This window comes from Mytilus edulis, chromosome 11 (genome assembly GCF_963676685.1).
Source record: "Mytilus edulis chromosome 11, xbMytEdul2.2, whole genome shotgun sequence".
Lineage (NCBI taxonomy): Eukaryota > Metazoa > Mollusca > Bivalvia > Mytilida > Mytilidae > Mytilus > Mytilus edulis.
The window spans coordinates 8,008,090-8,031,471 of record NC_092354.1 but is presented as its reverse complement, the minus strand read 5'-3'; positions in this window follow the sequence as shown (position 1 = coordinate 8,031,471).

The following is a 23,382-nucleotide window of genomic DNA, read 5'->3' as shown; positions in this document are numbered from 1 at the left end:
TACTAAGTCAGGAATATGACAGTTCTTGTCCATTCGTTTTTGATGTGTTTTGTTATTTGATTTTGCCATGTGATTATGGACTTTTCGAATTGATTTTCCTCTAAGTTCAGTATTTTTGTGATTTTACTTCTTAGTAAAATTGTCAATATTTAAGACATTGACATATCTCAATAAACACAATTTCATGGAATGGTGTTTAATAAGTATGAATTAATTGTTTAATAATGATATGCAAGGAAACAAGAATGTACTTAATATTTTGTCTTAATGTTATATAATTTAATTTAATTTAAATGAGTTTAACAGGAGATGGTGCCCCCTAAAACAAAGGAGATATGGAAGAACCCCATTATATATTTGGTTGAAGAGAGACGTCTGATGGTTCAAGTGAGCTTTCAAACAACTCAGGATGCAATTGAACATTTGGATACAGAAATACGCTGGAGCATACAAGTTTACAACCGACTAAGGCACGGACCATTTGGACCGGGATTTTTTTTTTTTAAAAACATCTGCGTTTCACGATGATAACAAAACGACTTTCGAGGCAATGTAAACTGCATGCATACAAGGAGACGCCCATTGAAATTAGTGATGGAAACCACTCATGGAAAGATTAGAAGAGTAGTTTTAATAATTTCCTATAAAGGTAATGTTTCATGTTCTGAACATGTTGCAAAAAAGGTTATATGACATTGATTGATTGATTGATTGTTTGTTGCTTTACGCCACATTAGCACAAAAAGGCTATATCGCGGCGAGAGCTAATTCGAATATTTTTACAATTTAAAGCATATTTTTAAAATAAGACAAAAAGTCCTTCAATATACTAAAATTCTAGACTAAAGCAAATTGATTATTTACAAATAAAAATCAATATGAGTAAAATAACGTGATAAAAATTAAAAACGACTTAAATATAATAACAGTTTTATATTCTATAATAAATTCCAATTTCTTTTAAAAATGCAACAATATTTGTAAATGGAACATTATTGAATAAATCATACATATTATTGACATTGAAATGCTTCTTACGAATATCAGCAAAGTCAATACAATTAATTAAAACATGTTTAATAGTATACTTGCAGTTGCAAGGTACACATTGTGGTTCATCTTCATTTTTTAAAAGATACTCGTGTGTTATTCTAGTATGACCAATACGGCATCTAGAAATAATACACTGATCTTTTCTGCACATAAAATTATTAAAAGGTTTACCTATATTAGGTTTAATTTCATGTAATTTATTATCATCTTTTTTACTCCATTCATTTTTTTAAATATTAAACACATATTCTCCAATTTTAGATTTAAAATCAGTATATGGTATATCACAGTTAGATAAAGGGTCACCCAGGGCATGCTTTGCCTCAAGGTCTACAGCTGTGTTTCCAAGGATTCCAACATGACTCGGAACCCATAGAAATATTATTTCTTTCAGAAGAATTTTTAAATTCCTCATTACATATAAAATTTGGAGAATTGTTGGGTTTTTAATTTTAGTATTTTGTATAGCTTGTAAGCATGAAAGTGAATCAGAACATATAATAAATTTGGATTTATCTGAAGAGGCAATAAATTTCAAAGCCAAAATTATTGCTTCAGCAGTAAAGATGGATGCATCAGATGGCAAACGGAGAGTTGCAGCTCTGTCCCTGAAGACATATGACATTGAAGATTAAAAGTTATAGTGTCTTTTGATTAATTTGATTAAACTCCTGTCCTGCCTATTTTTTCAAATTTCATCCTAGCCCCCCCCCCCCCCCCCCCCCCCATAAAAATCAAATGGTAGCTCCCCCCCCCCCCCCCATAAAAATTTAAATGGTAGCTCCCTAAGATGATTCAGTTATGTTTCTTTATATCGTATAATTTAATAAAAGATAGTCTGTATCCAGTCAAGGATTGTATAGTGTCACTACACAAATCCTTGGTCTGGTGCACATATTTTGTATCATAAATATTATTCTCATACTTGTTCTTTTTTTAATTTCAAGAGAGTGAAAAAGGAAAAATATGACATATAAAGATAAATAATTGTTTTGTTTTTAAAAATAACCTGGACATTGATACTGTGAAACCCTTTCCTGTTCACATAAGCAGGTTCATCTTCGGTAGGTGCTTGTATATGTACGTGTGTCCCATCTATACACCCGATAACATTAGGAAACCCAGCTTTTTCATAAAAAGCACGTTTGTTTATATTTTTCTGTCTTTCTGTAGGCCATTTTATGTACTGGTCTTTCCTATCTACCAAGGCGTCGGTAACATCTCTGACTACTCGTGACACAGTAGACTTGTCATAGCCCATAGTATCTCCGACCACTTACAGCTGGCTTCCACTCCCATAAAAATGAAGGGCAATCATGACTTGCTCTTCAACTGACAAGGCTTTTTCTTGTATTTCTTTCCAAGTCTGCTCTCAACTCATTGGCTATAAATTCAATGCTTTCTCGTCCAAACCTGTACCTTTGTCGTAGTTCCTCATCACTAAAATCTTTATTCAATGGATTAAAATCTCTGTAATGCTTTTCTCTTCTCTTCTTGGTAGAAACATATCAATGGCAGCCATTTTTTGATATCTTAATCATATGATTAAGATTTAATACACCTCAAAGACGTCGATTAAGTTTAACGACGCGTTAAAATTAACGACAAGTTGAACAACACACTAATCATATTATTAATTTTAATCGAATGATTAAGAAATTTTAACGAGTCGTTAGCACTAACGACAAATTGAACAACAGACCCCAGGATGTTACAATAGTCAACGCACAATTTTCCTCTCCTTCACTAGAGAGCTTATCTTAAGACAAACGTAAACGTAAGTCTACGTTTACGATCACCTTTGTGAAACACTCGCAGCTAAAATCTTACGCTTAGCGTACGTTTTATCGTAAACGTAGATCTTACGACTCTTTGTGAAACGATAGCCAGGTCTATAATAGAGGTATTCAAAATAACTCTTCGAATTAAATTTTAGACAAGTTGATTTTCCATTTTTTTCCCACACTCTCTTTAAATAATGATGCACATTTATACCCCAATGGGGTTGAAGACATACATTAATCAACATAATAAGTTGACAATTCCTATTAAAAAAATAACGGTTGAACATACAATATTAAACTGTGTTCTCTTAAGGTTCATCATAATAAGTAGAAAAATATGGCCGTATTTTCACTTTCTCTGTGTACACACTTAGCTGTGCAGTTTCGAAAGTTTTCAGGCCTGGCATCACTAGTTATGTAAAAATGTAATGTATTTTGGGATTTCAATGGGCATTTTTTTTTTTTTTTGTGAAAACTGTAAAAATAATTTTAAGTTTGGAATCAACTTTGTGATGCCTCTCATGTAACACATGGTTTGCATTGTACTGATTGTCATGGGCAATAGATATCTACTCACTCCTAGGCAAGTTGAAGGTATTAATAGAGTTGACAGTATCAAAAGCAATTCAGGAGTTACTTTATTCTTACACCTTTTTCCAGGAAAGAAAAATGCCCTTCAATATCTAAATAAGATTTTATCTTACTGAACCACAAAATGCATTTACTTCAAATTTTCCAAACTGTACAATTAAGTCTTTTCCCAGAATTGTTTTAGCGGTGGAAATAAACTCATCATAGATACCAGGACGAAATTTTGTATACACGCCAGACGCGCGTTTCGTCTACAAACGCGTCCACATTTGCATATTTGTTAAAATGAAACCGTAATATTAATTTTAAAAAAATACCGTGATCAAAGATGCTTGAATTTCCCTGTTGGCGGCTGGCACGATGCTATTTTGGTACAAGTATTGTTTAAATGTGTCACTGATGAATTGAGGTCCTTGTCAGTTGCGACTGATCAAGTCAAACCATGCATTTTGTCCAGAGCATCAACTACCGGCTTTGCACTTGTACTTTAACTTATAATTGTCACCCCAATCTCTTTACACGTGGCATCGGATTTAACGTCACCATGAAATAAAAACCAACAACATATTAATAACATGAATTTCATTGCATATGTGTGCTTTCCATCTGTGATATCGGGGGAAAATAAAGGATGAAGGATAAGGTTTCTGTAAACAAAATTGTTTTTGGATAGATTAGAACTTGTTCTAAATCTTTACTTAGGCACCGGCCTCCCTAACAACACGACAGGTTAGCTTCTGTTACTAAATAAAAATTAGGTAGCACAATACAAAGATTTTGCATCCCAAATAAGGAGATTCAAGAAGAGGTCAAGCTGAGTTGTACAAGAATCTTAAAATATTTTGGGATGCTATGAAGAACAAAGATATATAAGTCAATATGATTGGAACTGTTCTTACAAACTGTCCACGTATTTCGATCCTTATGTGGCTCTTACAAAGTTGAATTTCAAAATCAGTTAAGGACGACAGGATGTCTTTGTCCAGAGCATTGGATGGTTTTCCTTTCAGGTAACCAGCTACGGTTAGTATTTGCACTTCTCCTCCCCTCTTTCTGTTAAACAGTGAAACCTCACAAAGAGTAAATTGTGCGAGGTCCACATAGCAGTTCTCCTTTCTAACCCTTTTCACAAATCGAAAAAGCTCTTGAACGTCACCGCATAAAGGAAGAAGTTTTTGCACATTGCATTTATTTGTTTGTCTTGGACGTCTTTCTGGTTATGCTGGATATTCGACTGTTCCATTCAGCATTGTAAAGGCTACTGAAATGTTTAGCGTTAGTAATTTTAGATTTGTCATTTGCCGAAATGCCTGCACTTTTATTGATTTCTGCGCATCGGCGCAAGCAGTATCCGATTTTTACCGGGAGTGTAGGGATGCCGTATGATCTTTCAATCGGGTCGTAACCTGCCAGTCTCTTTACTGTACACACAAGGACTTCGAAATTTGCAGGTTTAATAAGATCTGAAATAGAATGAAAAGCCATTCACTGCTGCTTAGCAAAATCAACAAGCCTCCCCAGATGCCTCAGTTTTTGCCTGATCGTATTCGGCGTTTGTTCCTCGACATCCATCCTCTCATAGTCTTTCACCAAATGTCATTATCAAGGCATCAGTCATCAGGCATGTCTTCACTGTATCATCCTTCATGTCCATGACAATTACTTTATAAAAACTGGAGCAAATGTTTTTTGGAACTGGAAGAAGATCCTCGTCAGTTATTACAGCCGTTGCAGGTGCATTGATTTCTTTATTTTGATTACATTTCTTTGTATGTGCATTAAGGTTAGATTTTGCAAACATTCCTTTACAAAACTCGCAAGGAAGATAGTTGCTAGTTGACAAAGAGTTGGTAGGCCTGTATCGGGGAATTATAGTACCTTTTTGGTTTTTAATAACTTAAAATTATGTATGTAGTTTGCCTCATTTCTTAAAACTTCCCATTTGTCCTTTCTTGGTTTTGAATTTTTCGGATGAAGGAGGATTTTTGCAACTCGTTGTTCTGTATTGTGTTTATCCTCATAGTGTCTTGCTATTGTATAATACAAGTTTTCACAAAATAAACAATCATGCTTCTTGTTCCATATTTGTTTTTTAATCTTTATCTGTGTTAGTGATTTGTATACACAGTTCTTGTTGTTCCTTTTCAATAGCTGAAATAAATATTATTTTTAGAATTCTAGACTTTTACATAAATAAGGCCGTTAGTTTTCTCGTTTGGATTGTTTTACATTGTCTTATCGGGGCCTTTTATAGCTGACTGCGGTATGGGCTTTGCTCATTGTTGAAGGCCGTACGGTGACCTATAGTTGTTAATGTCTGTCATTTTGGTCTTTTGTGGATAGTTATCTCAATGGCAATCATACCACATCTTTTTTATAGATTATTTTTATAGCATGATACATGCATATTATAAGTTTGTATCCCAGCCATCCTTCTGCTGGTCGATACTTTTATTTTGGCATTACATAAGTCATATCTTCTTTAAATGTTCATGGCGCTAAAACAATAAATCCTTGAAATTCGTTTTGATCAATGTTCTTATGCATCACTGTCTATTGTTAATTGTTTTTGGCCTCTAACTAGCTTTAAGTAACTGAAAGATATCTCAAATCGTATTTTCTGTGTTAAAGTGGTATGGGTGTCTTTCGCCATCGTGGATTGTAAAAACCAGAAAACCTACGGTCTAGATGTTTAACGAAGTAAGCAAACGTTTATGCAGGATTGCAGATAACTAATGTGAATTTTAATTAAAAAAAAATAAAAAATATCCGATTATATTATATTTATTTTTATAAGGGAAGGTTATTTTTTTTTTGGCTGAATTTTAATGTTTTTAAATTGGCATTTAAGGGGAAATTTACATGGAATTTTGCTATTTCGTATGTTTGGAGGGGAAAAAACGTGCAGTGACTCTTAAAGTAATTGATTTTCCCAAAGCATTTTCTAAAAAAATATATTTTATTTCATACTTCTATCATTTACTTTGGCTTCCAATCTCATTATGATTTTTTTTCTCCTGAATAATCCATACAAATTGTGTTATTTTGTCATGCGGTGAATTATCATTTTTATTACATTTTTGAACATATATCAATATGAACTATGTGTTTACAAAGTATGAACAAAGTCTATTACTTTTAATGTAGACTCCCATATCATACGTTAGCCTGTTGATACAATTTAAAATAAATTGATGTATTTCAAAGTTTACTCCTTTTCAAATAAATATCGTCTCATGCACCTTTTTTCTCTTAATGTGTTCCAACTTTGGTAAGCATTTTATTAGAAGATTGATTTTTTGGACCATCAAATAATATCTGCATTATGGACGGAAAATATGTTTTATTCCGTACTCCGAACAACAAAATTGGTTGAATTGTTGACATCATGTACATGAAAAATACAAAAAATGTTTTATTTCTTAAATTGACAATACTACTTATAGCGTCTATCTTATAAATGCACTTGATTTTTAGTACTTATATTCTGTCGTGAATTTAACTTATTTGTTAAGTGTATGTTTACAGAAAATTGATACATGTATGTTTTGAAAAGTTAAGCTATTAAAAATTATCATCGTAGAGCGCTCTCAGGTTAAGGTGAAGGTTGGTACACCTGTGATAATTCAAGAGTTGTCGTGTGTTGGTTTTGGTTAGAAATCTGATTTTGAGAAGTTCTTGTTTGTTGTATGGTTCATAAGTGTTTCTCGTCTCTTATAATATAAATAAGACCGTTTAATTCCCGTTTCAATGGGTTTATAGTAGTGATTGTTGGTGCCATTTATGGCTTGCTGTTCCATGCGAACCAAGGCTTTGTGTTGAAGACTGTTATACGTATATAAACTATATCAACCACATTTCCCATGGTATATAAAGGCAATTACACGTATATAAACTATATCCACCACTTAACCCGTTGTACGTTGGTAATCATTTGCAGATAAAAATTTTAAAGAAATGAAAAAAACCCAGAAAATTACTCTAATAATAATGTACCTTTTAAACAATCAAAAAATATGTTAAAATGTAATATAAAAAAGTGTGTTTCAGAGGAATATGAAAAAAATACTTTAATTAAACTTTCAAAAATGGATTCCTCATCCAAACTTTGTCTTTATGGAAAATTAAAAAATAATTGTCAGTCTGAGGAATATTTAAATTGCAATAATTTTATACATAGGCAGTTACTCTCAAAATTTAGACTAAGTGATCATTCCCTAGGCATTGAACTAGGAAGGTACATAAACATTCCAAGAGCACAAAGATTATGTAAAAATGTGAAGTCCTAGATGATGAATATCATTTCTTTTTGTATTGTGACATTAACATATCTTTGCGTTCTAATCTTTTTGCTTATCTAAAAGACTATGTACCATTATTTCAGCATCTTGATGCATTCAATAAACTTAAACACATTCTAAACCCCATCCCTGAACTTGTTTGTCATATTGGAGTCTTCATTAAACAGTCTTTAGAACTGAGGGAGTCAGACCCGTGTCAGGCAAGGTTATGATGGTGTTTTTTACATACAGTCATAATTGAACTCTAATGTTCTATTATTCCATATATTGTATTGTATTATTTTGTATTTCATTGTATTACATTGTATTTCATTGTATTGCATTGTATAGTATAAAATTATTGTTTCATTGTATTGCTTGACCCTCATGGGTGTAATTTTGCAATAAAGATATATAAAGGCTGATACATGTATATAAACTACATCCACTATCAACTAACGACATACATTGATTGATTGATTGTTGGTTGCTTTACGCCGCATTAGCACAAAAAGGCTATATCGCGGCGAGAGCTAATTCGAATATTTTTACAATTTAAAGCATATTTTTAAAATAAGACAAAACGTCCTTCAATATACTAAAATTCTCGACTAAAGCAAATTGATTATATACAAATAAAAATCAACAGTAAAATAACGTGATAAAAATCAAAAACGATTTAAATATAATAACAGTTTTATATTCTATAATAAATTCCAATTTCTTTTAAAAATGCAACAATATTTGTAAATAAGAATTGTTTTAAAAGTAGGGAGGAACAGCACCCTGTGTAAATACGACATATTTGACGCGTTCAAAATGCGTCCTTATATGCCACTCTATTGGCCTATGGATACTGTATGCTCGACTCTTAATAAAAATGTACTTACTTATTTATAAAAGAGGGACGAAAGATACCAAAGGGACAGTCAAACTCATAAATCTAAAACAAACTGACAACGCCATGGCTAAAAATAAAAAAGACAAACAGAAAAACAATAGTACACATGATACAACATAGAAAACTAAAGAATAAACAACACAAACCCCACCAAAAACTAGGGGTGATCTCAGGTGCTCCGGAAGGGTAAGCAGATCCTGCTCCACATTTGGCACCCGTCGTGTTGCTTATGTGATTACAAATCCGGTATATAGTCTAATTCGGTAGGTAACATTCATGAAAGGGAAGGGGATTGTAGTTACGACATAAGGAACATATCCGATATCATTTGTGAAACGGTTATTCCATAACGGTCAACCAACTCGTGATGGCATCCGTAAAATTTACGGAGGGATGATTTCAACTTCATCATTTGGAACTGTTGGTTTAATAGCTTCCTTGTGAGCAGCAACCCTCTATCAAGAAAATCATGAAAGGAAATGCAAGCACGGGAATATCGTATCAATTGGGAGATATATACCCCGTATGCAGGTGCTGCTGGAATGTTGCTACTTAGAAATGGAAAGTTCACAATTCGAAAGCTGAAATCATCTCTTTTGTCGTAAAGTTTTGTTTTCAACCGACCCTTATTGTCAATTTCGAGATGTAAGTCAAGATATGAAGCCGACTTACCTTTATCTGTAGTATCCTTTATCTCTAGTTCGATGGGATAGATGCGTTCCACATAGTCACCAAATTTTGAATTGTTTAGTGAAAGAACATCATCTATATAGCGGAAAGTAGAGTTAAAGGATATTGCTAACTGCTTATCTTTCTTCCTAAGAAGTTCTTGCATGATGTCAGCCTCATAATAATAAAGAAACAAGTCGGCAAGTAGAGGGCATAGGAAAAAGTGATTCAACCCTTTTTTTTTTGTTGAGATGCATAGAATGAACGTTCTGGCAAAATTTTGACATGAATTCATCATTACATGCAGTTAAAAAAGGTGTGTTTGTCCGAGTGAATCCAAACTATATAAAGAATTAAATAATATGTTTTGTTTTCATACGCAATGAAGAACAACTAACAGGTTTATGTAATGCTGCTGTAAAAGAAATTATTAAGAAATCCAGAGAAAAACTATGAGGAAATTATTCAATGTTTGTTGGACTATAGCAGTACCTATTCAATTAAAACATCTACAAAAAGGGAGAGAAAAGTTACTGTCATAATAAAGGAATCTGTCAACGAGTGGGGCGTCCGTTTGGCTGTGCGGGATGTATCAAGTTCGCAGTCACGTCCGATCAGAAGGGGGACGTTAAATCCGATGCCTCGTGTAAGGAGAGTGCCACGCTCTTTGCACGTTAAGAACCCTTGCAACAACTCTCTTGAGGGGTCCGTAGGTGGCCTGTATTTATTGTGAACTTGTTCTCGTCCTGAATATGCATGAAATATTTGCCACTGGACGTTAAGCAACCAACAATCAATCAATCAATCAATTATATGGTCAAAACTTTGAAATTTTCGAAAACTAAAGATTTTCTTACCCCAGGAGTAGATTACCTTAGCCGTATTTGGCACAACTTTTGGGAATTTTGGATCCTCAATGCTCTTCAACTTTGTATTTATTTGGCTTTTTAACTCTTTTGATCTGAGCGTCACTGATGAGTATTATGTAAACGAAACGCGCGTCTGGCGTATAAAATTATAATCCTGGTACTAATGATAACTAATTAAACATCAAAAGAATTGTCTACCTCTATGTTAACATTTATTGTTTCAACGATGTCCGAGTTTGAAGATGAACTATCACTATCCTCGCTGCTTGAGGATTCAGAGTAATTTATAACAATTAAAGATCCATCAATGACTGGTTTTATCTCGGTAATATCCTCCTCAGTCTCTGAAATTACTTCATATGGTATTTCCATAGGCTTTTACTATGACTCGACCGTGCTTTTGGAAACATCAGTGGTACATATATTTGTACTAGTGGCTGTATCAGAAATAGGCCATACTACAAAAGGCATAGTATTTGTTGCACTTTCTTTACAAACACAGCTATCGGTCTGAATGTTGACGCTCTTCATTCCAGCTAACTTTGGGTTCATGCTGGACAACTTTTAAATGTTTGTATAATTCTTTCTTTCCTTGCTTAAAAAATCCTTTACATATAAATTTTCAACCTAGATCCCTATAAATGTTAGCACATTCTATTATATCTTATTGACAGACATGTTTTGGTTAGTGTATTGCTATAATTTTGTTTCTTTGTTTCAAAATACAATGTAGAGTGATATTCTGACAAGGTGTTTTTTTCAAGCTGTCACATTAAAAACAATTATATTTTGAGTTTTTTTTTATTTAAAACCTTTAATTTGTTCAATCATACCAAGTTTAATACAAGCAGTATTTACATCAAAGCAATTTAAACTACAATCATTATTTTCTAATTATTCAACTAGAACTTGCTTTAAAATTGGTTACGAACTGTAGGGTTTGAACGGACTTTCGTTGGGAATGTGCGACTATTTTAGCTGTCAGACTGACATGAGGTCTGTGCATATTGCTGAAGCAGCTGTACAGACAGACACAGTGCAACCATCTAGAGCACTTAGATATAGCCAGACTCCTGAAATGACCGACGAAGATAATGACACATGTAGCAATGAGAGTGATGAAGACTTGGTTTCTTATGAAGAATAAGGGTTTAGTGATGGCCAGATGGACATAAATGAAGAGACATTTATAGATGAAGAGCATGATAAAAATGAGGAGCCACATACAAATCCATTTTTTAAGGAAAGAAAGTTTATGGTATTTCAGAGTAATCTCAAAGAACCGTTGCAATCAGTTTTGTCTTCACTGTGTGTCAACAAAGGAAATAGATACGTTTAATGTTATAGGAACTGCTGTGACTGTTAATTTGAAATGCAAATGTCCTGAAATTACAAGATTGGACATTCAGCCTTTTTCAGGAACTTTGCTTAATTCTGGCTGGAGCAATAATATTTTCAGGAGGGAGCATATCCAAAATATTAACATTTTTCAGACATGCTTCATTACGTTGTTTTCTCTGAAAGAACACTTTCGTCCCTACAGAATGCCTACCTGCTACCAACAATCACAGATGTATGGCAATGTAAACAGCTAGATCTTATAACTGAAACTCAAAACAACGGATCTCCAGTTAAGATTGGTGGTGATGCAAGGTGTTGTACTCCAGGGCATACTGCAAAATATGGGTCTTACAGCATTATGGATCTTGAACGTAGCAAAATTATAGATATAAAGTTGGTTCAAGTACATTTCAGTCGTGAAATTTACTACTATTTGTTTATTAAACAATCAGATGAATAAATATAAAAAAAGATGTGGTATGATTGTTTAAATATTTCTTAAATTGAAATTTTATTTATTTAAACAATACATGCAGTACAATGTAGAACATGTATGATTAATGTATAACAATGTAAAAAATGTCACTTTTCGGATGGTTTTTGTCAAAAATGGAAGTGGCCGCATCCGTGTTCATCCTCAACCTTTATATATATTATGTATTATCATAAAAAACAACTTCCATTTCAATATTAAGGATGAACACGAAAACCGTCAAAATTTAACTAAAACGCTAGAATTGTGAAAAATTCAGAAATTAAGCACGACTTTAAGGTGTCATAACCCGATATATGTTCATTGTATAGTCAAAAATAGCCCATATGAATGTAGCAGAATTACTCTACTGTTAAATAAATAACTTGAAGTTTACATTTTATCAATTTTGTAAAACTGCAATATTTTGAGGCCAAAAAGTGCTCTTACTGGACCTACTCCTTTTACATACATTTCTGCATCCTGGTCAAATGTCGTTTTAGAGGAGGCAAAAAATTTGCTGTCCAAAACACTCTTTCGGAACGCAATAATTTTTTGAACCGATGTGCAGTGTTCTTGAAATTCCTCCTTCAACTTCTTCAGACATGACTTCAAATCGTCTCCACTGGTACTTCTGGTCCATACTTGCCCCAACCGTTCAGGGTTCAACCTCTGCGGTCTTAAAATGCCGCGCCCTGCGGATCATCTGGTTATATCTCTATGTTTTCTTCTTTTCTTGTTATCACGTCTTTTGTTCGCTCTAAATTATACTATTAAACATTACAATCCTCAAATGGTATTGAGGAATCAGGATAGGTAATTGCGTATGCAAGGTCTTGAATATGAGTTTCATTTGCGGAATTTCTTTCACAACGTCTTCTTGCAGTGTTATCAGTTTTTGTACGCGGTTTTCACGAGGCTGTATTTTTAAAGCAATGTTGTACTTAAGTCTTTGCAGGGCATGGTTTCGATGTATACTCTGGAACTGGTCGGTGAAGAGTGGAATTGTTAGTGTAGTCAAAAGAAAGATTACTTTATGAAGTAAAATTGTGTGCATATTAAAATTGAAATTAAAAAAAAGGATTAGTGTGAGGATGAGAATGAGTTGAGGTTAGCTGTTGGTTGTGCATATGTAAAAGCTGAAGTATGTGCTTGTGTGCAGGGACCAGGGGTATCTTTGTGGTGTAAGTTTGGAAGCACTGTTGAGTTAGACATGGTGTCACTATACTATTTCGGCAAATTAGTTCGTTGAATATTATTTTCTATTTTGTCAGATTCTGTTATTGACTCTGCTTTAGGTGTTGAAATCTTCGATTTTGCCGTAGTTTCTACGGATTTCAGTGAAAAATACGGACTGCGATAGTCATACCAAAAACTACGGGTTTGAAAAAAAATCGTTTCGTTTCGAAATCCGTTAAATCAGTGGGCTGTGCGGGATGTATCAAGTTCGCAGTCACGTCCGGCCAGAAGGGGGACGTTAAATCCGAAGCCTCGTTTAAAGAGAGTGATACGCTCTTTGCACGTTAAGAACCCTTGAAACAACTCCTTTGAGTGTTCCGTAGGTGTCCTGTTGCAGGGCAACATTTCTGTCCCAATCCAATCTACCCTCATTTTCCAGTGGTAGTCCAAATTTCCAAGACCATCATCCTCTATTATAACAACCTGCCTATTGATTTTTTTGTTAACTTGTTCTCGTCCTGAATATGCATGAAATATTTGCCACTGGACGTTAAGCAACCAATAATCAATTAATCAATCAATTGATGGACCTATCTGGCACAGAATCTTTTACTAGTATTTCTATTAAACTTGTTATACTGCCTGTCCAAATTAATTTTGTGTACAAGTTTTTCAGGGAATCATTTAATGTTTCCACTCCATTATTTGTCCTGACTTTGGACTAATTGTTTGGTGGAGTTCGTGTTGCTTAGTCCACATAGTCTTTAGTTTCCTATGTTGTGTTTTGTGCTGTTTTTTTAGGAATAATTTCCAGATTTACAGTAATAAACATGTAATTATGGTTCATTTAAAATTTGTACACAAGCAGAATTAAAACTTTGTTTTTTTCAAGATAAAAACTTCTTTAGCTTATTTCAAATTTTCTTGTTCTAGTTGTATACTCTTGGTTTCTTCACGTAACCTTTCGTTGTCCAAATTTAAGTGTTCCTCTGCCAAAGTCCTTCTTCCCCTTTTTATGTTTTCTATTGTTTTTGTATTTAATGCTGAATCTGCTTTGTGAGCTGTGAGTAAGTGATACTTAGGCTCAACGTCAGGTTTGAGAATATTTTTTCTACTGTAAGAAAATTCAAAGAAAACACTACTTAAGATTATCATAACTCTTGTTGTGTGAGCTCTTATCTCCTTAACACCAGTATCTTTTTTTTGACAACTCTGCCAGACGTATGACAGGCACTATGCCATTACCAACCATTCTTTGGACATTCTACATATTCAAGTCAAGAGACTTCACATTTCTACGTAGAATAAGTGAATAAATGTTGTTTGAATAAATACATAAAAAATCTATCGACAAAGAAACAATAACAATACCTGACAAAGAAACTACAACACTTCACATAATTGTGCTTGAGTCCAGTGACAAATATTTCAATTCCAGTAATGAAAATAAAAACAAAAATCAATGATTTAAGCCATTGATTAACCTAGGTGCTCCAGAAGGACAGGGAATTCATTCTACATGGGGACACATTTGTTGACCTACATGTATGAACGTATCAGTTTTCAGGATGGGCCATAACCTAGACCAACTATTTCAAGCATTTTTTTTAAATAGATGTAATATGTGGTATGGGGACCTATATTTTTTCATCGGTTAAGCAACGGCAATTGTGTTGCATTGGATAACTAGTCATTGACTTGAAAAAGGTACATTTTAATCTACTTTAAAAATGTGAAGATGTTGTCAATTGCATAGTCATCATATTGTACTAAATAGGATGTCATGTTTATTAAATATTTTATTCCATTAAAAGTCGTCATCTAGATTGTCTCATATGAAAGACGTTCCTTGTTGTCCGTAATCCAAGATGTCTGGGAATGAAGGCAAAAACACGTGCTGATTGTGGTTCAGATACCATAGCAATACTGGCATTTAGTTTGGATGGTTCTGGTCTTCTTCTTCCTGTCATATTCTTATTTACTTCTTTTTGCATATTTGTAAAAATCTCTTCTTGAATTTGTAATGTCAAAGCTGCACTCTTGTAAGTAGCATTAGCGCCTAGAGCATATATTTTCTTTTTTAATTGCCTGAATAAAAATGACTTTGCTTTAGCCCTTAAATTCACTACATACAAACATAGTCCACGTGTGCATAGAAACCAAAGTCAACTTGTAATTCACTACATACAAACACACTTTTAAATGAAAAAGTCGAAGTTTCAGTAACAGGAATTGAAGGAGTCAGCTGAATGCACGCATTTGTTTTTGAATTGACAGTGCTTTGTTTTTGCAATATAAATTATTCGTAACATTAACAGCCATACAGTGTGAGAAGACAACAGAAGACAACGTAATGGCAAAATATTAAATTAAATATACTTATAAAAGGCCTACTTGTAAATACATTTTCAAGATATTTTATTTTAAGTATTGACACATGCACCCCTGTTATCGAGAGACTGATCACTATGTTATATAAAGATATTGAATCTTTACATGTAAAGAGCCAGCTGATGACACTTACCCCAAACATTTTTTTTTACCTTTTTGTGTGGGTTTTTATGACATGTAAACTATAAAAAGCAGAGTTTTTTTTCATGGTGGTGCTTGGAACTTCAATACTGACAAAGACTTAACCGTTGATTAAATATAGAAATTTGATTTGTCTAATAAAACACATATATACAACCACCTGCTATATATATTAAGTGTGCGATGACACGTTTCTTAAAACTTTATACGATGTATAATTTATGCAATCCTTTCCCCTGTTTTTCTTTCTAAAAATATGCGAGGACATGGAAAAAACATCAATTAAAAAAAAACACATTGAAATAATGCATGCATGTTTTGGATTTGAAAATATTCGAATGTCCTATGAAAACCATAAATTTCGACGTTGCAGGCACTGCACATCAAGAGTCCTTCAATACTGTTACGTAAAACAATGATTGTTACGTACGACGTCACTATACCACTCTGATAAACAAATCTTCTGAATATCATCTGGCACTCACCAGATAAAAAGCTTGGCACTCAAAGAGTTAAAAAACGAGCCATTTTTCAAAAAATATGGACTAACCTTCTGTGTGACCGTATTCGTCGAAATTTCAAAGCATAATGAATAATGTATGGTGTGCTATCCCTTTCAGCAACCGATTAACTTTGGAAAGATTGGTCTAATTTGATGGGTCCCCAGCCACTCTCTCTAGTAAATGTTACATATTCATAACTTGCCTTTGGGGATTTATATAGCAAAAATGCATAACATTATACATGCATATTATATACACTTATACATAAGTTAATTGTTAAGGTTAAATTTAAGTTTACAAGTATGTATTTATGCATGTGCTAATAACTTTCATTTCATATCTAGTGAATCATCAGAATGTGAATCATCTGGAGATGAGTTCATTCAACCAAGAAATAGGAATATTAAACGACTAAAATTGGACAAGCCAAAAAAAAATTCCAAATCAATGCCATATTTGTGGAAAAGACTACCAAAATTTGAACCGTCATTTTTTCACAAACTTGGCATAAGCAAAACTATAATAGACAGGGTGCGGGATTCACATGGGTATATAACGAAGATCTGCCCAAAGTGTGGCGAAGAGAAAACGCGTCTAAGGGACCATCTTAAAAGATAGCACAAACTTATGGATACTGGCGTGCTAGACAGTGTAGTGAACTTAGCAGAGCCAGTCTCCTGGGAATATAAGGTAAGAAATCAATAGAATATGAAGGATAAGCACTTGGCTCAGCTATTTTTAGCAAAATGAAATACCTCAGATTAATGCCACAGATATCCGAATTCGTGGAACAAGGAAGGAAATGGTGATTATTGGGTAAAACAGAAGAAAATTGATTAATGTCTCAGTTAATCTTAAAATCGTGAGATTTGCTAATTTTATGAAAAAGCAATTTCTTTACATTGTTACTCAAGGACAAATATTGTGTATGAACTAAACGTTTTCTTTGTTTTAGAAACAAATCCAAAAGAAGAGGAAAATAATTCAGGTATGGTATAACTTTTAAAATATAATGCTTAAATACAAAAAATTGATTTTTATAACTACAGATAATATTATTTAAAATAAATCTGTAAATTAAGTGATACGTAGGCAGCAACCATTTGATTTTCTGGGGGGGGGGGGGGGGGGGGGGGGGGGGGGCTATGGTTTTTTTTGGAAAAAAAAGTTTGTTTCCAGTTTTTGGAGAAAAAATAATTTGTTTTTGATTCTGAGAAAAAAAAATATATTCCAACAGCAGCTTGCATTATATGATGGATTCAGTGTTAAAACAGTTCACGTTGTTAATTAGTTCACATTTCAAGTTTGAAGATTTGGTCTTGTGGTCGCATATTTACAGAAACTTCACTTCAAACCTTTTTCTGCAGGAGGGTCACATATGTCCACACCGACTGTGCAAGAGATACACATATGTCCAGATTTTGATTGATGCAAGATTTTCATCATTGATGTACCTTTTTCAAATAAAAGATTTGAAATGAGGGCATGACGTCATATATTGAATGAAGTCATTGTAGAGCATGTCGCGTCACAAATGTCGAGCGGTCGTATTTTCTTGCTCATGAAATGCAACCTTGAAAAACAACTGGCAGCAAGAGGTTTAAGAAATCTAACATCTGTCTCCGTAATTCATTAGGATTAAATTTCTGCCATTTGAATTTTACTTCCTCTCCTTGGTTTAACTTTGTATCCATAACTACCTGTACATCTTTTACAATGTCTTCTGTTTCCCTAAACTCATTCGTAATTACATGAAGGAAGGTTTGAAAGGTTGAAATGCCATTCACTCTTGATGAGATATTTTCCTCTGGAGAAGAAAATTTACGAAAACCAGCACCTAAGAAAAAACCCACCTCTGTCAAGGTGAGTTCATAACCATATTCAATTTTATATTCTTCCTCAGAAAGGAGGCATGGCTGGTTGTCCGTTTGTCTATTACACACTTTTTCGTCCTACTTGTCCCATTAACAATCAATGTGGCTGATGTGTGTTTAAGTATATCATTAGAAACGCAATTATCAAGTGAATCACTTATTTTGTTTTAAGTCTTGCAGTATTTCCTTTAATACCTTAACATTGTCTTCGGCTGACTTTGTTAATGTTCTCTGAGCCTTATCTATACCCTGCACTATTTCTTCCAGATAATCACAGTTAATCTTTAATTTTCTCTTTTGAAAGTCATACTATCATGGCTTTGTAACTTGTTTCTTTTGAAAATATTATAAGGTTAAAGTTTCATTAAAAGTATTGCTGTTGTTTTTTTTTTTTGGTCATGCACGATGAACATAAGAATCCAGTTTGACATGCATGTTTAATATGGGTAATGAATGCTTCCTAGTACATGTAGTAATAGCAGGTTATGTAAGTATATACAAGTTACATGCAGGTCAGAATGTACTTTGTTTTAACTAGGAAATTCCTTGTACAGAGGTATGTATAAACCCATGTAGTAATGAACTGAACTCAAATAACTCAAAAACATATAAAGAAAGTGATACCCAAACCATTATAACGGGGCCGATTTTGAGCACCCAAATCTTTGTGGACTGCCCAACTTTAAATATGAAATCATCATCCGAACTTAGCACCAAGACAGAAAATAAAGAGTTAAAGTCAGAAAATAAAAAGCTTAAATCAGAAATTGAAAAGTTGAAACTAAAAATTTAGCAGATAGAAGACAACAGGATTAAAATATGTTTCAAATAGTGGTAAATTGAAATCAAATCGAAATATGGCTGCCTTAGAAGGAAATATACATGTATCAAATTCAGATGTTTTGGAGTTTACTAAAGTGAATGGCAATTTAAAATGTGTTCAATGGTTAAAGGAAAAAAATAATCATGTGGAAAATAAACCGGTTGAGATGGCTTACCATAGAAGCCTTGAAAAACTTTTAAGTGAAAAGAAAATTTTGCAAAAATCAATAAGCAGAGCTAATGGAAAGCAGAACTTTGAAAATTTTTTGTCTTATTCTTTTCTAATGCCAAAAGCAAAATTATGTTTACGTGTCTCCAAAATTTCTAGTACAAAAAGTGTAACCATACATGATGATCTTAAACAAAAATCCTTATTACTGAACAAAGCTGAGTTGGAAGTTTCCAACTTAAATGAAAAACTGAACGAATCCATTGACAAACTTGATTCATCTGAAAATAAATTAAGCAAATGCAAATTAAATTTGAAAAGAACAAAAGCTAGGGAGCAATATTCTAGTTCAAAAGTCAAAATTCTTGAGTCACAGATGGTGCCCAGGGAGACAGAAATTAGCTGTTGTCAAGAAAAAGATAACATAATATTCGAACTTAAAAAGTCGTTAAAAGAAAAAGATAAAACAATTTGTGAATTAAAAATTAATTGTGATTACCTGGAAGGTGTTGTGCAGTATATTGATAAGGCTCAAAGAACATTAACTGTCTTTGATGTTAAAAGCAGAAAATATACAACAATTTTAAAACAATGTATATATGAACTTTTGCAGCACAACGTGAGTGCTGCTAAAGTTAATCCTGTTATTAAAAGTGAGCTTACCTTAGTAAATGTGCAGCCTAATGCATTACCAGCTAAGTCCACTATCTTAGATATTAATTTACAAAGATTGTGTTTATCACAGAAGCATCTTGCAGAAGTATTTTCGGCAGAAAAAAAACACAACCCTTTTGACAGATGAAACATCGAAATTTGGTAATAAGTTTATGGGCTTTGAAGCATCCGATAGTAAAGAAAGTTTGTGGGTTTTAGGATTGCGAGATATTGAAACTAAGTCAGCGGAAGACACTCTTAAAGTATTAAAGGAAATACTACAAGACTTAAATGAAATTAGTGATTCAGTTGATAATAGTGTTTCTAAAGATATACTTAAACACATATCAGCCACATTGTCAGATCGTGCTGCTACGGAAGTAAAATTTAATAAACTTTTAGAATCATATCGGGCTGAAATTTTGCCTCTGGTATATGCCAATTTTGATCAATTTTCTGATCAGGAAAAGCGTTCGGTGGAAAATTTGTGCAATTTCTTCTGCGGCTTACATTCTTTAGTCAATTTTGCTGTTGCTGCTCAGTCATCCATTACTGAAGTAGAAAAGGGTATTTTTAATGGACCAGGTCCAATTTTTGATAAATCTTTTTTAAAAGAGTGTGAACCGGGAACTTGTAGGCTTGTACGAACAGCTTCAAAAGCTTTTGCCTCTGGTTCCGGTGCCGATGAGAAATCAGGTTGCCAAGGACCATTCCGAGAATACATTAAAGATTTCTTGAAGGAAAAAAAACTACATGCATTACCCCTTAAACCATATCGGGGTTCTAGATTCAATATCTTGTTTGAAAATGCATCTTCAATTTATTTTCTGAATAGACAGTTAAAACTGTTTCTAGAATCATATGGAGCGTCAAACCGCCTTCTAAAGTCTATTTTACATGATTTAAATACGCCAGTTTATAGCGGGTGTTAAGGCTTTAGGATTGATTTGCACATTTATTACATGTCCACTATGGCATATTCTAGAGGACAAATCTGTAAGTATCATAGATATGAACACAAAATATTTACAACTAACACAGTTTTTTATTGATGCATCAGATCATATTTATACATGTTTAATGGAACCTTCTGAATACGATGGCGTTGTCCAAACATATCTTCAAGTTTTGTTTCTTTCTTTTGGAAAACTGAGTAATAAGCTTTTCAAAGACCATTTACCAGGTGGAAAACTTGTAGGAATGGACCGTACAGTTGTCGCTAAATTTAAATGTACGCCTAAAACAAGCTGTTTTGCTGAAAGCGTCTTTGGCCAACTAGACCATTTACTTAAGTCTAAACCGAATCTTAGTACGTTAGCTGCTGAAGCTTACATTACGTTTTCTAATAACAAAACTTTAAATTGGTTACTCAATAAACCTGAATTGGAACGTAATATTCTCATTGAAGAGGCTACAAAGAATGTTAAAACAGTTAGAAAAAAATGTAAACAACGGCGAAAGGAGATAGAAGAAAGTAGACGTCTTGCAATTGAGAAAGCTATTAAAACAAGAGGCTCTCAAGAGCCTGAATCGCTCACCTTAATTCTTTTGGTTAAATCTCTCATCAATGATTATTTTGGCTTTTCAATTTGTTTAAATGTTTTTTGGATCGTCCTATTTTCTTCAAAAGCAAAAAAAAATAATCATTTTTCTATGTTCTATATTAGCCATAGGAGCTATGTTTCTTGACATACAAGGAAATAAAATATAAAATTTATACTAGATACTCTGAAACTCATTTAGCCTAAGTTTGGCTGAAATTGATACAGCAGTTTCAAAGGAGAAGATTTTTTAAAGTAAGTCAACATGATGAACAAATTGTGAAAAAAGTCTTTAAAGGGCAATAACTCCTTAAGTGGTCAATTGACAATTTTGGTCAATTTGACTTAATTGAAGATCTTACTTTGCTGAACATTATTGCTGTATACAGTTTATTTCTATCTATAATTATATTCAAGATAATAAACAAAAACAGCAAAATTTCCTTAGAATTATCAATTCAGGGGCAGCAACCCAACAACAGGTTGTCTGATTCATCTGAAAATTTCAGGGCAGATAGATCTTGACCTGATAAACATTATTACCCCGTCAGATTTGCTCAAAATGCTTTGGTTTTTAAGTTATAAGCCAAAAACTGCATTTGACCCCTATGTTCTATTTTTAGCAATGGCGACGATGTTTGTTGATAGATCATAACTTCGGATACAATTTACAAACTAGATACCCTAAGGAACATTCAGTTAAAGTTTGGAAGTATTTGGCCCAGTAGTTTCAGAGGAGAAGATTTTTGTAAAAGATTACTAAGATTTACGAAAAATGGTTAAAAATTGACTATAAAGGGCAATAACTCCTAAAGGGGTCAACTGACCATTTCCGTCATGTTGACTTATTTGTAAATCTTACTTTGCTGAACATTATTCCTGTTTACAGTTTATCTCTATCTATAATAATATTCAAGATAATAACCAAAAACAGCAAAATTTCCTTAAAATTACCAATTCAGGGGCAGCAACCCAACAACGAGTTGTCTGATTCATCTAAAATTTCAGGGCAGATAGATCTTGACCTGATAAACAATATTACCCCATGTCAGATTTGCTCTAAATGCTTTGGTTTTTATACGCCCGTCGTCTTTTAGACGGGACGTATTATGGTATACCGTTGTCCGTCCGTCTGTCCGTCCGTCCGTCCGTCCGTCCGTCCGTCCGTCCGTCTGTCCGTCCGTCGTCCACACTTCGGACAATAACTCAAAAACACTTTCACCAATTTCCATGAAACTTAAGCGAATTGTTTATATCTATTGACGTAAGCTCCCTTTCGTTTTTTTTTAATTTCAGATTTTAAGTTTTGGATTTATGGGGCTTTATTCATAAAAAAGGGGGAATTTTCAACACTTCGGACAATAACTCAAAAAGGCTTTCACCAATGTCCATGAAACTTTGGTGAATTGTTTATATATATTGATGTAAGCTCCCTTTCAATTTTTATAAATTTCAGATTTTAAGTTTTGGATTTATGGGGCTTTATTCATAAAAAAAGGGGGATTTTCAACACTTCGGACAATAACTCAAAAAGGCTTTCACCAATGTCCATGAAACTTTGGTGAATTGTTTATATCTATTGATGTAAGCTCCCTTTTAATTTTATAAATTTCAGATTTTAAGTTTTGGATTTATGGGGCTTTATTTATAAAAAAAAAAGGGGGATTTTTAACACTTCGGACAATAACTCAAAAAGGCTTTCACCAATGTCCATGAAACTTTGGTTAATTGTTTATATCTATTGATGTAAGCTCCCTTTCAATTTTTATAAATTTCAGATTTTAAGTTTTGGATTTATGGGGCTTTATTTATAAAAAAAAGGGAGATTTTTAACACTTCGGACAATAGCTCAAAATGGCTTTCACCAATGTCCATGAACTTCGGACAATAACTCAAAAAGGCTTTCACCAATGTCCATGAAACTTTGATGAATTGTTTATATCTATTGATGTAAGCTCCCTTTCAATTTATAACATCCCTTTTGATTTGTATAAATATCAGATTTTACATCAACTATTATACCAAGTTCGTCAGATTTTACATTTTATGCTGTCTTATTAAAAAAAAATTGATTTGTATAAATATCAGATTTTACATCAACTATTATACCAAGTTCGTTAGATTTTACATTTTATGATGTCTTATTAA